A 16,212-nucleotide genomic window follows, 5' to 3' on the forward strand; every position below is an offset into this window, starting at 1 on the left:
TTTTCTAATTTTGACAAAAAAAAGTTTCTCCAAACGTTAAACGAAGTAATGAATTTCATTAATAATAAATTATTATTGTGTTAAAATATCAAGTAGGTAAGTAGGCACGGTTATTTTGCTTAAAAACAAAAAATATGACAGTGTCAAATTGATGATACAATAAATTTTTCCTAACCAGTTAGGAAAGATTTTACTTTTCGTAACCAGTTACGAAAAGTGTGACGTTTCCCAACGTCAATTAATTTTGAAAAGTGTCACTTTATATGTCAAAATTAGAAAAAACGATTTTCTCTACAAGGAACAACAATTTTGATCACATTAGTTCATTTTCAAAAATAAACCGTATGCTATAATTTTAATTAATGTCATTCATTACAACTTACAAGTAATAAAAGCAAATCGTCTTTAAAATTATTCTCATGAAATTTATTGCACTTGAAAGTAGAAAAGAAGCCAAAATATAATAATATTGAATATAAACTATATTGTAATAAATTACGCAAATAGCCTGAAATTAATAATTTAACAAAATATGTTTTGGAAAAATTAATTTCTCATATCTGAATGAAAAGTAAACTGAATCTGAAGGAAATCATTGAACATCTGCGGAAAAAAATTAAAAGATAAGAAAATTAACAAATATACAGCGTGTCCCAGAATTGCAGAGGAATGCACATTTTCAAGAGAATGGATGTATAACACTCACAACTGGCCCTTATGGGCGGATGAAAATCCAAATATTATTGGAGTTAGAGGTTCTCAAGAAAAATTTAGTACTAATGTGTGGGCTGGAATAATTGATGATCGCTTGGTAATACTAATAACTTTAGTGATTTCACTTTAATCTAAGATTTGTAATGTTTGTATTTTTAGATAGGACCTTTTCGTCTTCCTCGACGTCTAAATGGTGAAGATTATTCAGATTTTCTTGAAAACAATCTTCCGGAATTATTAGAAGACATCGATTTAAACTTGAGGAGACAAATATGGTTTCAGCATGACGGTGTCCCTCCCCAAAATTCAAGGTTAACCCAGCAAGTACTGAATACATGGGATCCGCATAGCTGGCTCAGTCGAGGAATGGATTTTTTTCTGTGGAATCAATTTATAAAGACTACATACACCGTGAGCCATTGGACACTTTGGAAGAATTGAAAAACAGACTGCAGGAGTCTATTGCGGCTCTGATATCTGAGATGTTACGAAATGTTCAAAATAACTTGCTGCGACGAGCAACTCTGTGTATGAAGTGGGTGGAAGGCAGTTTGAACATCTTATGTGAAATTAATTGTTATTAAATACGATGGTTTCTAATAAAGGTTTTTATAGTTTTTTTTTTTGTGATCATGGAATTTCTTTAAAATAACCATCTATCTATGACATTTAGAAACGTCAGTATTGTCAAAAAAAATCATTCAAAGTTCGTTAACACTTGGATTTAGATTTTTTACATGGCTCACTTTCAACGACCTTAAGTTCAATTTGAAAAATTGTCTCCTCATTGGTCAATTTTAATAGTCTCTAACTCTTAAACCCTTGAAGCCTGGACATTTTTTTTTACAAATATGAGTTTCTTTAACGATTCTGTATCTGTCATACAAGGGTATGGCGCCAATTCTGGGACACGCTGTATAGATAATAATTAAGAGAGAAAAACGAAAAGAAAATAGCTATTTTCAATACAAGTGAGCAAAGTACTGCATTTAATCACGAGTACGGAAGTTGGGCGTCTGAGCCGAAGGCGAGGATCCCAACCGTAATTGCAGTAAGTGTATTTAAATCATCGCTTTCACCTGCTGCCTACCCCTTATTATGCCGAAAATCACTATTTTTTAATGTAAATAAATCAAAATGACAAAAACATGACAAGAGTAAAAAATGAGGTTATATTAACGTAAACTGTACATACCTATCATTATCTATCTGCATCACTATTTTTCATAACTGTTAAAATCACTGAAACAATAACTTCTACAAAATTAACCCAACAGGGAACTCACGAATACAGTTTTTCACAACAAAACGTGGAAACATTCACTTTGCTCACTAGTGAGAAAATATTTTTTCCTAACTAGTGATTCAATTGCCATCTTTGAACTGAACCACTGAAATTCAATGATCATGGAAAAAATAATTAACTGCAAGAATTTTTCTTTAAATGATTCTTAAAACAGTCATTGTCTTGTTTATTACTAAAAGATTCAACGTTTTTGAAGAATATTTTTTGCTGTTATACCAATAAAGTGTAGTTTAATTAATGAAAATAAGCCACGATTAAGCAGTTTTACTAATATATATCTTATAAAACAATAAAATCAAATACCTACTTAGTCCTTTTTATTGATCGTTTTATTTCTTTGAGTTACTGTTATATGTTTAGCAGGGTATTATTATAATTTAACTAAAGAGTTTATGCGTTTAATGAGAATTAATAAAAAATTTGAAAAATTAATAGAAAACCCCTTTCGCACATGTAAAATTCAAGTTCTGAGAATAACGTGAAAGATGCTAAAAAGCTGAATTTTTTTCCCTATAAATCATAATTTTTCAGACACTTTCTGCAGTAACATAGATTTCTCTTTTTATCACTGGCTCTCAGAACAATATTTTACAGATTTGCTGAACTAGAAACGAATATAAAATCACAAACTATGCCATAATTCATTCAAAACCATTTAACAAGTGAACAAGTGGGATAACTTGCGACACCTATCTGTTCTACTCTGAAAACTCCTCTCTCGTTAACTGCAAGAAAATATTACATTAAACATTTAAACATTAAACACATGAACAATTATTATATTAATCTTGATGTGGCAATATGTCTCGTGATAGATTTTAAATAAAGTAATATCAAATTAACAAATAGAATATGTGCCATCTGTCTGTCAGTGTTCGAAGGTAAAACATGTATTGATTTCTGTATTTAATTCACGAAACCTAATTTTTGTGTTTCTTGCTTACAGATTCCTGTAAATTTCTATAATTTTAATCACGACCTGCTGTATAATAACCGGCCTGTTCATTTCATTAAAAAAGCATTGCGAAAATGTTTCCGAGAAAGAGCCAATTTTTGCCGATGAGGGCGCCACAGTACGGGCGCTTCTGAAGAATAAAAATGCGGAAAAATAGGTTTAGACATGATGTTAGAGTTAAGATTGAGCACAGTAAGTTCATATTTTCTTTCTAAAACAATACTGAATACAATTGTATTTTCGTGTTTTTGATTTTAAATTCGAATGTCATTTGAACGAGAAAAACTCTCGGTGACAAAAACTTAAGATGAATAATATCCCCAAAAAGCGCCCGTACACTAGCGCTCTGCGGAGATCACTCAAATTACACTTTTGAACAGGCCGGTAATAATACAGCAGGTCGTGATTTTAATTTTACACGAGTGAAAAATGTAAAAAGATGGAGTTGCATTTATATGAAAAAGTGATATTATAAATTCTATTTTTTATTCCAGGAGCAAGAGACTAAAATAACCAAATAGATTATTAGCACAGACAATTAAACTATAATAAGACACTTCAATCCCATATAATAACTATGCCCATATAATAATGTTGGAATAGCTTCTACGGTGCTGCTCCGCACGCAGTTGGCCAAAACACTCCGTCGTATTTATTCGTAAAATTTCGACTATTACCGTTGTATTTAAAACAGTCAAAAAATATTTGTCAAATGTGACACTTTTCTGAGAAAAATAAAAATGTACTTTTTAAAGATATAAGACTTTCTGTGAATAAAAAGGTAGGAATTAGTGCCATTTATTAAATGAAAGTAATTACAATAGCCAACGTTTTCAGTATTGAGAAATTGTCAATAAGAAAACAATAAAGAAAGGAAAAAAATAACATTTTCTACTTTTTGGGCAATTTGTGAATCTGCTACGTATTTTATAAAGGTAAAAACTTAAGTGATGAAACTTCTTAATAAAGTTATACTTTCAGTTTCAATTCAAGACAAAAAGAAACCAAACAATAGTGTGTGCCCCCGGTACCTATTCTTTTAAGGAGCATGACAAGTTAAAATTGAAACTAAAATACACAGTGGGCCGAAAAAAACGGTACAAATTTTGTTCGTTCATATCTTCCTGAGTTATTAAGTTTTTTAAATGATTAATATACCAGTGAAAAACCCAATATTTATAGAAAAGATGAAGGCCTCTTGCTGTGCAGAGATAGTCCTAACTCAAAAGTTGTGCGTCATAACATGAAGACATGCAAAAATTCTGGTTTTGAAGATTACCTATCTCAACCAGATATGGTTCAATCAATATGCCCTCCATTTTTATTAGCTATCATTTGTAATCGTCTTTGTCCGTCCCCAATTGCAGAAGCTACATATTTGTCTCTGAGGTACCTGATTCCAGCATTCCGTTAATTGTTCAGGAGCCTTCAGCTCAAGGTATATGATATATTTATTAATTTTTGTATTATATGTCTGTGTTATATTGTGTGAATTTGGAACAGCTATATCTAAAAGATATGCTTGCTTTTGTTGTTTATTTAAAATAATAATGTCTGGTCTGTTATGCTGAATGTGAATGTCGGTTAAAACTGTGCGATCAAAATATAATTTGTAATTGTCATTTTCTAAAGAACTTTCTGGTTTATAAATGTAATGTGGTTGTGTATTCTTTAATAAATTGAATTTAACAGCTAAATTCATGTGTATAATTTTAGCGAATATATCATGACGTTTTTTATATTCGCTTTGAGCCAAAACGGTGCAAGAAGAAATGATGTGTTCAATGGTTTCCCCTTCAGTTCCGCAAATCCTACATTTATCGATGATCGATTGTAAACCGCATATGTGTTTTTTATAATTTCTTGTATTTATAACACGATCTTGTATTGCAAATATAAAACCCTCAGTCTCAGGATGAATATTTGATTTTTTAAGCCATGCATGAGAAGCTTGAATATTAATTTTTTCTACAGCCGTCAAAAAAACGTGACATTTTTTCATTGCTATCAAGTTGCAAACGACACTGTTTTTTAACATGATTAAAAAAAATTTTTTTGTTCGACACTGTCAGAATTTGAGAATTTTCTCCTGTGTGAACGGATTTTGATGAATTTGACAACTTGTTAAAACGAAACGTCAAGCTAATTTTAAAGATTTTAAGCGATTTGGAGCTTTTGGGGGGGCTCGTCGAACAAAAAAAACGTTGTATTCAACTCGTTCTTGTGTAATTTGCGCTTTTTTGACACTCCTAGAGCTTTAAAACTCTCGTTTCACTCGAGTTTTAAACTGGCCCACTCATGCCAAAAAAAGCCCAAATTACACACGAACTCGTTAAATAAATAACTATTTTTTAACAGTGAAAAAAAAATTTTTTTAACAGTGAAAAAAAATTTATGTTTTCTTCAATTAATTTTATTCAAACAGAATTACAGGCTATAGAACAAAACAAAGAGAACTATGGGTATAACTACAAATTGTTACAATCACTCAAACATCACTTATTATTGAAATAAATATTAATTGTGCATTTGGAGCCACTATTTCCTTCATTAATTCCAGAGGACTTCATTACAAATGATTCGTTCTTCTCACAGATGTTTTCGCACACTTCTTCGCACTCCTTTTTCACTTCCTCAGAAGTGCAAACCTGATTGTCTGAAATTTCGACAGCCATGTTCTGTTGATGGGAAGTGGAGGGTTGACAGTTTGAAATTTTATTTTGAAATTTTATCTTCTATGTCATCGATTGTCAATTTTACTAACTCTTCTCGACGACAAGCGCCACTTATGCCCAAAATGAGCACAACCTGTATCGAATCATTATTATTAACTTTGTTTATCTATAATATGATGTGTATATTCATTACCTTCTTCAATAACTTTTTTTCATCGGCAGCTTCTTCTATAAATTTACTAATATCTTCTTGTGTTCAAATTTTTGATTTTTTCCCTCGATAACCAACTGATTTGTTTTTGAGATAGGGCACATTGGTGGGAACTTTTCGGACATCGATGTTTTCCTTTACATTTAACATTGCTTTCAGCACGGAGAAGGTAGACCATTGTGTCGGTGGTTTTAGCTTTGCTGACTTTTCATCCAAATAAGCCAAAAGCACTTTCTCCGATATTCTTACTACATTTTTTGTCGTACACCATTCCCGAAATTGAATGTACGCTCTCTCATTTTGGATTTACGATTTTCCAGGTATTATGGTTGCAATTGCAGCATTTGCTCGCTCCGTTACTTCAGGCGGAGTATCGCTTTCCCTGTCATAGACACACTACGTTCTAAAAAATTATAAAATACGTGTAATTATAACGAAATTATAGGTAAATTCGTAATTCTTACCGAAGCAAATGTCAGATTTTTTCATAATAACAAAAAAACAGTTGCGCGTTCCCTATGTTACAAAATGTTTTCATGATAACTTTATATTTTGATGTTATTTCTGAATTATAATAATTTTATTTTCATAAATCTAGTTCTTTTTTTGACTGCTGTAGAAAAAATTTTTGTATTTCGTGCGCAATTCCTGTTTTAATGGCGCTTTCGAATGTCTTTTTTGTCTCGACCTGCGGTCTCGACAAAAAATTTGACATTCTCAAGCGCCATTAAAAAACACTCATTTTGCGCACTTAATACAAAAATAACTATTCTGGCTGTTCTAGCTGATTAAAATATCTCCCATGTAAAGACTTTTGTTTTATATTTGCTATAGTGTCAGGTATATTTGGCTCAACAATATCTGAAATTATATTATCACTTAAATTTAAAGGTGTGTAACCTTTATCCGCTGAAACCAAAGCATTAAAAAAAGTGTTATCACGAGCTCTATTGAGAAAATAATTTTTTAGTGAAGCAATTTGATTATGTTGTAGAATTTCTAGATTTGGAAAACCCCTACCACCATTTTCGCGTGGTAAATTAAATCTTTCAATAGCAGATTTGGGGTGATGTTTACAAAATTTTGTAAAGAGAACTCTAGTTTGAATATTTATACATATTATGTAAATTAGTTTTGGACCATTTTATAACACCAAAAGAATAGGTCAACAATGGAACAGCATATGTATTAACAGCTTTAATTAAATTATTACCGTTTAATTTTGATTTTAAAATAGATTTAATTCTTAAATAAAATTGTTTTTCTAAATTTTCTTTTATAATTGAATGTTGAATATGATTTGATTGATTAATATCTAAATATTTATAAAATTCTCCTTTATTTAAATTTTTAATGATTTCTCCTTCTTTAGTTATATATTCTAAATGTTCGTAATGACCGCGACATATTGATTGCGTTTTACACTTATCAATACCAAAACTCATGCCAATATCATTTGAGAAATTTTCAGTTATTGTTAGTAAAGATAAAATGTGATTCTTTTTAGATGCATAAAGTTTTATGTCATCCATATAAAGAAGGTGATTTAATTTGGATAGTGTGGTATTATTAACTCTAATATTGAAACCATATCCAGTGCTATTTAATAGATTTATCAAAGGATTAATGGCTAGACAAAACCATAAAGGACTTAAAGAATCTCCTTGATAAATTCCCCGTTTAATTTGAATAGGCTCGGATTTTAATTTAGTATTGTATATTGATAAATTTAAAGTAGTTTTCCAAAATGTCATAATATGGGATAAAAAGTTAATCAAATTCAAATTAATTTTATAAATTTTAAGAATTTTAATTAACCATGAATGTGGTACTAAATCATAGGCCTTTTTGTAGTCTATGAATGCGGTACAAATATTTCTATTATTTTTTCTAGCTTGTTCCATTATTACCGTATCTATTATGAGTTGTTCTTTACAACCAAAACACTCCTTAACACAACCTTTTTGTTCTTCATTAAGTATATTTAATTTTTGACAATGGTCGTAAATTATTACTTTAATGCAAGATGTCATAATTTTATAAATTGTAGGCAGACATGTGATTGGCCTATATTTTGATGGATTTTTAGTATCGGAATCTTTTGGTTTCAGATATATTATACCATGGGCCAAAAACTCTGGAAATGTGTTAGGTTCCCTAATAAATCCGTTAAAGTGATCAAGTAAGCATTTATGAATACAAGTAAATTTTTTTAACCAAAAGTTATGAATTTGGTCACCTCCAGGGAATTTCCAATTATGTGAACTATTAATATTTTTAACTAAAATTTCAAGGCTAATTTGAATATGATGTGGATTATTAATCTGGTATCTCATTTTCTAAATTAGGAATCCATTCTGCCTGATTATTAAATTGAACTTCATTTGACCATATGTTTGACCAGAATTCTTTAATTTCATTTATATTTGGTAGACCATTATTATTTTGAGTTTTATTATCTGCTAAATTTTTGTAAAACAACTTCTCATTATTTCTAAATAGTTTATTTTCAAATTTCCGTTGTTTATTATTTTTATATCTTTTTAATCGTTTAGAATAAATATTCAATTTTTGTAATAAAGTGTCTCTAATTTCTATTAATGTTTCATTATATTCGTTATATTTTAAACAATGTATTCTGTTTTTATTTAAAATCGATTTAATACAGTTATTTAGATGATTAGAATTTATACATTTAAATATTGAGTTATTCTACGTAAATCTCGTCTGATATTGTTAATGCGTTTAAATAAACGCATTAACAATATCTTCGTCTTCGTCTTCGTTCCCATTTTGGTAATTCTTTGGCTTTTATATTATTTGTCTGGTCAATTTCTTTTGAACCATTTAATCTGATAATTGTTAAAGCTCCACTATACAGGATGTTTTCGAAGTTGAGGTGTTCCTTTTAACATGTGATAGTATGCGTTGTTCTAAAGAATTTTAGCCAAAATCACCTTAGTAAAATGTGTACGGCAATGAAGATACAATAAGTTAATTTTTTTGAAATTTTTGAAACCGGTCCTGCTCAAATTTGCGCTGATTTGTTAAAAAAAAATCAAATGAGCATGGACGTTAATCAAAACTACTGTCAGAGTTGTCATCTAATTAGTTGAAATGGCTTTATTATTAGGAAAATAATGAGCTCACAGATATGTTGCAAATGCATGGGCAATGTTATCACGTTATCAGAATGCATCTGCAGCGTCCAGAGAGTATTGCAAAGCGATTTCCGGAAAGACACCATTCTGGGCCAGGTTAGTTATTAATCTAGTACAGCGGAGAAATGGACAGGACCGGACTTAAAATTTTAGAAAACAATAAAAATATACAATCGATTATCTCCGTTAATACAAACATTTTACTAAGAAGATTTAGGCTAAAATTTTTAAGAATAATGTGTAGTACCTCGTGTTACAAGGAACGCGTCAACTTCAAGAACACCGTGTATATGATACTGTGTAATTTTCTAAAACTTGTCGTGTTATTTACAAATTTAGGTAAAATGAATTGATTTAAAATTTCAATCATTGCAAAGAATTTTTTGGAGCTTTGTTGTTTAGGTAATAGTGGTCTATTAAATGGTTCTATATGTTCAAATTCGTTCAGAGTTCTATTAAATTCATCTTCAATTTGTTCTTTAAAATTTTGATGGGAGTAAAAATTTTGATTAATAACATGTATTGGGTGATTCAAAATGATTGTGGCCAAGTATGGCAACTATGTAGGAAAATTTATGTGGCAACTGTGTGGATGAGGTAGAGTTGTCATTTGTATGACATTTCATAAGCGCGCATTTGATTTTTTTGATATCATTACACATTGATTTGACAGTTTTCAAAATTGCGCGACTATGAACTGTCAAAGAAATATCACCTCTACCCTAGCCACACAGTTGCCACATAAATTTTCCTACACAGTTGCCATACTTGGCCACAATCATTTTGAATCACCCAATATATCATTATAACTCAAGTCTAAATTATTTATATCGTTTTGTATCGTGTTGTTTGGTGTTGAATTACTTTGATAACAGAAAGAGTCATTATGATTTGGTAAAGTTTGTAAACTTTGCGGTTCAACAGAATTTTCAACTAAATTATTAGAAACTTCATTATTGTCAGAATAATTAATTGACAATTCTAACTTTACATCATTTTTGATCTTTTCTAAAATTGCCGAAGGGATATAGTTTTTCTTCATAATGGCTCTCCTCTGGTCAGCTAAATTTTGAATAGTAACAGGAAACTGGGGGTACTTACTTTGGAACGCTTTAAATAAATCAAGCCTGTAAGTACTCACAACATCCTGTAGTTTCGTGATCCGAAAATATTCCCGTATAATGAAAATATTCATTTCCATAGTCCATTTTTTGCGTTTTCTAACTTCTGTAGCACCATTGGATTGCAGTGAAGCACTTGCAACAACATTTGGCGCGTTTTTATTAGAGAGCGAATTTATTGACATTTAGACAGTTGTCACGGCACTCTTATATTATATGAATATTACATTAAATAACATTACATTAATTTTTTTCACTATTTTATAAAAAAAAAAAAACGATCCTTACACTTCTAAATAATTTTTCTTAAGAATTAAAATAGTTATTTATTAAGTGTAAAAAGTGATCCTTTATTGGTATTTTAAAGGATGCGAGTGCAAAAAAGGAACTTTTTACACGTATGTCTTACAAGTAGGATGTAAAATGTTACTTCTGGACCAGGAGATTTGGAGTCTTAAAGAACAGGGTAGAAGCCTACAAATTTAGCTGTTTGCCCAAAATCAAACAACCGAAAAAGGCCTAAAACCTCTCAAAAAACATTAATTTTTATGCACCCCAAAAGTACACAAATATCTGTAGACCACCAAAAATTGGGCACAGGGAAAAACAGGGTAGTAACCTACAAATTTACCTGTTTACTTACAAAATGCTTTGTTTTTACACACTTTTTATTTCTGGACCAGGACATTTAGCGTCTTCAAAAAACAAGACAAAAACCCTAAAAATTTAGCTGTTCTCCCAAAAGAAAACAACTGAAAAAGGCGTAAAACCCTTTAAAAAGCTTTTATGCACCCCAAAGGTACCAAATATCTGTAGACCACCAAAAATTGGGCACATGAAAAACCGTTAAAAATCATGCAAAATTACCTCAAGAACGTCCTAAAAACTAACAAAATACCTTGTTTTTACACATCCCAAAATGGCTTTTTATTTCTGGACCAAGCCGTTTGGCGCATGCAAAAAAAGGAAAAACAACACCAAATCAAAGAGATATATTTGGCGCCTTACAAAACAAGGTAGAATCCTAAAAAATTGTATGTTTTTCCAGAAGTAAACAACCGAAAAAGACATGAAATGTTTAAAAAATCATAATTTTTTATGCACCCAAAAAATAGTCGAAAATCAATAGGCCACCAGAAAATGGGTACATGGGAGAACTGTTGAAAATCATCCACAATTGAACATAATTACATTAAAAGCACCCAAAAAACCTTACCGCATTACTTGTTTTTAGACACCCCAAAATAGATTTTTATTTCTGGACCAAGTATTACGCTCCCCATTTACGATTGCTACAATTTTGTTTTCTCTAGTATTAGTCATTTCTTTTATTTATTGTAAATAAAAAATTTACTCAGTTAATGAAATATTAATGATTAAAAATTAAGATATAATCTGTTTCAAAATCAAAAATCCACCAACACTGCATTCTACCTCGAAAACACAACCGACAACGTCGCCAACTTTTGTTTTTAGTGTGTCTGCAAGTGTCAGAAAAAAATGGGGTTATGAAAGAAAATTGTTGAGAGTCGTTTCGGGCGTAGTTCACAGTGTTTTTTTATTTTCATTTTATTATTTCACTCAAAAGGTATGATATGGTAGCTACCACCTTTTTGTACATAATAATTATTTTGTGTTACGTTACGTTTTTTAATGATTCAAACGAATTATTGTCCATATGCAAAAAATGTTAATAGGCAGATGGGTCTTCGATTAATAATTCTTCGTTTACCATGATTAATATGCGCTGATATATTGTATTATATCGGGTGTTCTTTTAAATTTCACCTCAAAGTAGGCGTTGAAGAGTCGACTGTGAACGCACCACTCGTGTGAAAACGTAAGATTTAAACAGCTGAAATTTTAAAAAACACCCTATATTTCACTTTACAGGGTGTTGCAAAGTTATGTAATATTGACACTGGACAGATTGTTTACATTCCCCTCCAAGGAGCCGTGACACCTTGTCGTTGGTGGAGGGGCTTAAGTAACCGAAGCGATGCTCGGGGCGATACCGGCGGGAGCTTCGTGCTCCTGGCAGGGTCACCCATGCCGGCAAGGCTCGAGCGGACCGGCGAAAAACAAAGGACGGCTCAACCTTCAGGATCCACAACGGAAGTCGTGGCACGGGAACTAGCGAACCCGGGGGAGATCCGAGCTACGGTTTTGGTCGAACGCGGACCAAACGTCACATACCGTAACTGCGGCTCACACCTCAACAACCCTTGCGAGCGTGGCAGGGGTACGTCGTATGAGGACTCGCAGCCGGGGGGCTTGCTTTAACCGGCCGGCCCGCGAGGAGACAACCTCCATAAACAACCGACAGCGAAGTCGCAAAAACCTACGGGGCGCCTGGCGCACCCCGCAGTATAAATGCCTTTCCCTGGGGATGGGCGTCACCCGGGGGGTGACCTTTTATATCGTCGTGGGTTAAACTTGAGCAAAAATGAAACAAATAAAATAGATAGCGAAAGCAACATGGACAAAACTTGTACACTAGTACCAAAAAAGACATTATCGTTGGTGACTCTGGCACCGAACAGGAAAGTTCCGAAACTCCGAAGACGCCAAATAGCAAAAATGTCACTATTGATCTGGCGTGGGATGAAAGCCAGGGTCTCTCAGTAAGGCAAAGGCGAGGCGAAACTCTGGAAATACCTAAAGACAAAGAAAAAGATAAAGCCCTGCAAATGCACCATAAGCTAGCAGAGCTTATAGGAAAGATTGACAAGGAGACAAAAACCCTAAATCAAATTGTTCTTGGAAATCACAATACGAAGAGAGAGATTAAGGAAAGCAATACTAAAATCGGGAGCTTGATGTGTCAAGTCATGACAGCCGAAATGCTGAGCATGCTTAAAACCCAAGGCGACAAGGCGGACGTGCAGGCTGAAGTGAAAGTGAATAAAAAAGACTATGCTACGCAGACCATGGAGGGGGAACGAAAGGACGACGATGCCAATAAAAAATACGGCGCCACGCAGACCACGGATTGGGAACAAAGGGACGACGAAGTGGAACTCTTAAGAGAGCGCATAAAGAACCCGGAAAGCGCGCTGGAGCTGTTCGAAACAGCCAAGAGAAAATGGTCCGAGGATGTGTTTCTAAAGACCAAACCTGTGCATGTCCACCTATTGAAGCAATGGGCAGATCCATTGGTGTTCTTTGTGGCTGACAAGAAAGCTGCTAAAACAGATGAGGTCCTGAAGAAATTGGGGGAAACACACATGGGCCTCAAAAAAGTAATTGAGGAAGAGCGCCTCAAAAATGGGAATATTATTGGCTCAAAGAGCGTGACCTATATGCTGAACGGAGACGAAAAGGTTGAAGAAACCAGGGCGAGGTGTCTCGTGGGGATGGACCACGAACTCACAGGGAAGGAAGCTTGAGACTAAGCGTTGAAGGCAGCACGGAAGGTTGTGGATACGATAACTAGCACCGGCCAAAAACATGCAGCACTAACAGTTCTGAACGGACAGGGCGAACTTTGGAGGAAGGCACTAGAGTGTGCGATGATTGACGTCGAGATGTCGATCGACGTCAATTACAAAAAGCCACTGGGCAGTGGGAAAACATTCACTAAAACGGAGGGGAAAAAAGAAAAGAGGACATATGCGTTGATCGTCGAAAAGAAAGGGACGCAGTACAAAGACGTGCTGAGCAGCGTTAAAACTGCGATTACAGACGATCCTGCGAGGGGCTCAATCCACGCAATGCGGAGCACCAGAGACGGAAGTCTGTTGATCACCCTCGACAAGGACGACGAGACGATCGAGGGCAGCAAGCGATCTCGCTGTGAGGAGGGCGAAATCGAACTCCGGGACGGAAGTACTACACGTTAGGGGCTTAGACGCGACCACTGAAAAAGGGGAAGTAATCGAAGCCCTGAAGGTAAGGCTGGGCGATGCGAAGGACAAAACGTGGAAGGTCAGTGACCTGCGGCCGAATCGAAATGACACACAGGCGGTCACTATCGTCCTCCAGAAGGAGGATGCCGAAGGATACCTAAGGATCGGTGCGGTGAGGTGTAGGGCTGAGAGGCGAGTAGAGACCGAAAGGTGTCGCAGGTGCTGGGCGTTTGACCATAAAACTGTGGGGTGCAAGGGTCCGGATAGGAGAAAGGCCTGTTACAAGTGTGGCAAAGCGGGACACCTGGCAAAGAATGCCAAAATAGTCTGGAATGTCCTCTCTGCTAAGAGGTCGGTCACCGTGCAGGAGAGGGCAGGTGCACAAAATTTAGGGCGGCTTTAACAGTTCAACGCAAGAAGGCGAGATTGGCCAGGTCGAGCAAGGTCACCCAGAACAGGCCAATCCAGGTCCCCTGGGACAGTTCGAGATGCCCAAGGTGCTGGCACAGCGGTCACAAGAAAAAAGAATGTAAAGGGATGGACAGGGAAAACCTTTGCCACCAATGCGCCGAGGAAGGGCACAAGGCTTCAGGATGCAAGAACAGACCGTACTGCCTGTTCTGTAACAACTATTATTTTCGTCAACAACATTTTTATTTCTTTATTTGAGCGAGGTTGGTATTGATAAAAGCGGTATCACAATCATTCAAATAAAAACGTATGCCCTCATTTCTGAACGCAAGTGATACGCCACTGGACAAAACTTCACGGACAGATGTGGATGACTCAACGTGTTCTCCTTAAAGTGTGCGGACTCTATCTTATTACTTCTCGCCTAAATTAGGAAGACAGTATTAGTAGTTTATTTAAATTTGGATAATTCGACATAATTAACGAAAAAAATACTCGAAATTTGTTCTAGATCTTCTACGGCTTTATTAAACCGAAACTGACAAAATAACATTTAGAATTCCATATTATTATTTTATTTGAAAGGAGACAAGTGTAAATGAAGATTAATCTACCCATTTTACTTATTTAACCCGCCATTAAAAATTTCCCGACATTTCCCCCGGGAGTAGGAGTAAAAAAATATCAGAAACGTGCTTGGCGCAAGTAAAATTTTAACATGGGTTCGACTGTTTCTTTACGAGGAACGGGGTCTCAATCTCTTATTTTAGTTCATTGTACACACTTTGATAATTAGAAAAACTAAAGAAAATTGTTTCCATGCCAAAACAGCATTAGTTGATTACAGTTGCGACACTTCTGGGCAATTATGAACTTTTGGTGGTTGAAACGAAATATCGGTGCAGTTTCATTACGAGACAAGCGTTGTTAAACTCAAGGTAGCAATCTTGAAATTAACAACTCGGAATTATTGCGTAATCTGTGATGAATCCCCACATCTGAAATGAGAGCGGGTTCTAATGGATTTCTAATTATTTTTGAATTTTAAATAAAATAAATTCGACGATTCGCTCCTAGTCCAGCAAGTAAAAATTAACTCAATTATGTCCAAATTATAGCCTCACAAGAGTAGAAACAAATCAACTTTTTTTCCGGGTGGCCACTACCTAATTATTTTCACATTATAAATTCCTATTTTAATTGAATATAATTAACTCCTATTATAAATAATAGATTTTGCGCAGAGTTTTGTCGACATTTATAGTCCACAACGTTCATAATTAGTTGACATTCAATCAGAAAATCTATTGAATCTTAAATGTAAACAAAATATTTAACCTGATTGACTTTTCCAGACAAATTTTGTGCAGACCACGTGCCTTCCGATGGTTATTATTTGCAGATGTCTAATAAATTATAATTCTAATTTTTAAATTGTGATTCATTCTCTTCCGACCGTCACAATTTGAAATTCATATCTTATTGCTAATGTGCTATACATATACTGAGGAACTGCGCATTAATGGCAAGAGCTACTTCAGTATGTGTTAACGTGAAAGCCATTGTAATAAAGATGATATAAGAGGATTTTCGACTTAGAGGAGGAATTGAGTAATGGTTGCACGCGTAACTCGGATCTTTTAAAACGAGATTAAAACCTGTTGGAAGTTTTAAGACTTAAATTGGATTTCTAATGTGTAGGAGGGATTTTTTGAAATTAGTATAAGTTACAATGAAGTGCTAAATACTGTAGATTTGGTTTTGTTAAAAATGTTATTTCTAAATTTATTCAGTGAAAAATAATAATCGC

The 16,212-nt window shown here is 34.0% G+C and overlaps 2 long non-coding RNA genes across 3 annotated transcripts in view; both read left to right on the forward strand.

The window, feature by feature from the left end:
- LOC138123103 (uncharacterized) overlaps positions 1 to 16,212 on the forward strand; it is a 211,576-nt gene that overhangs the window by 22,692 nt on the left and 172,672 nt on the right. The gene's annotated exons all lie outside the window — the stretch shown is intronic.
- LOC138124932 (uncharacterized) lies at positions 2,525 to 4,402 on the forward strand. Its single transcript, XR_011157308.1, has 3 exons — positions 2,525 to 3,756; positions 3,813 to 3,897; positions 3,957 to 4,402. It is a non-coding gene; the product is annotated as an uncharacterized lncRNA (long non-coding RNA).

The sequence above is a fragment of the Tenebrio molitor genome, chromosome 2 (genome assembly GCF_963966145.1).
Source record: "Tenebrio molitor chromosome 2, icTenMoli1.1, whole genome shotgun sequence".
NCBI classification, from domain to species: Eukaryota; Metazoa; Arthropoda; class Insecta; order Coleoptera; family Tenebrionidae; genus Tenebrio; species Tenebrio molitor.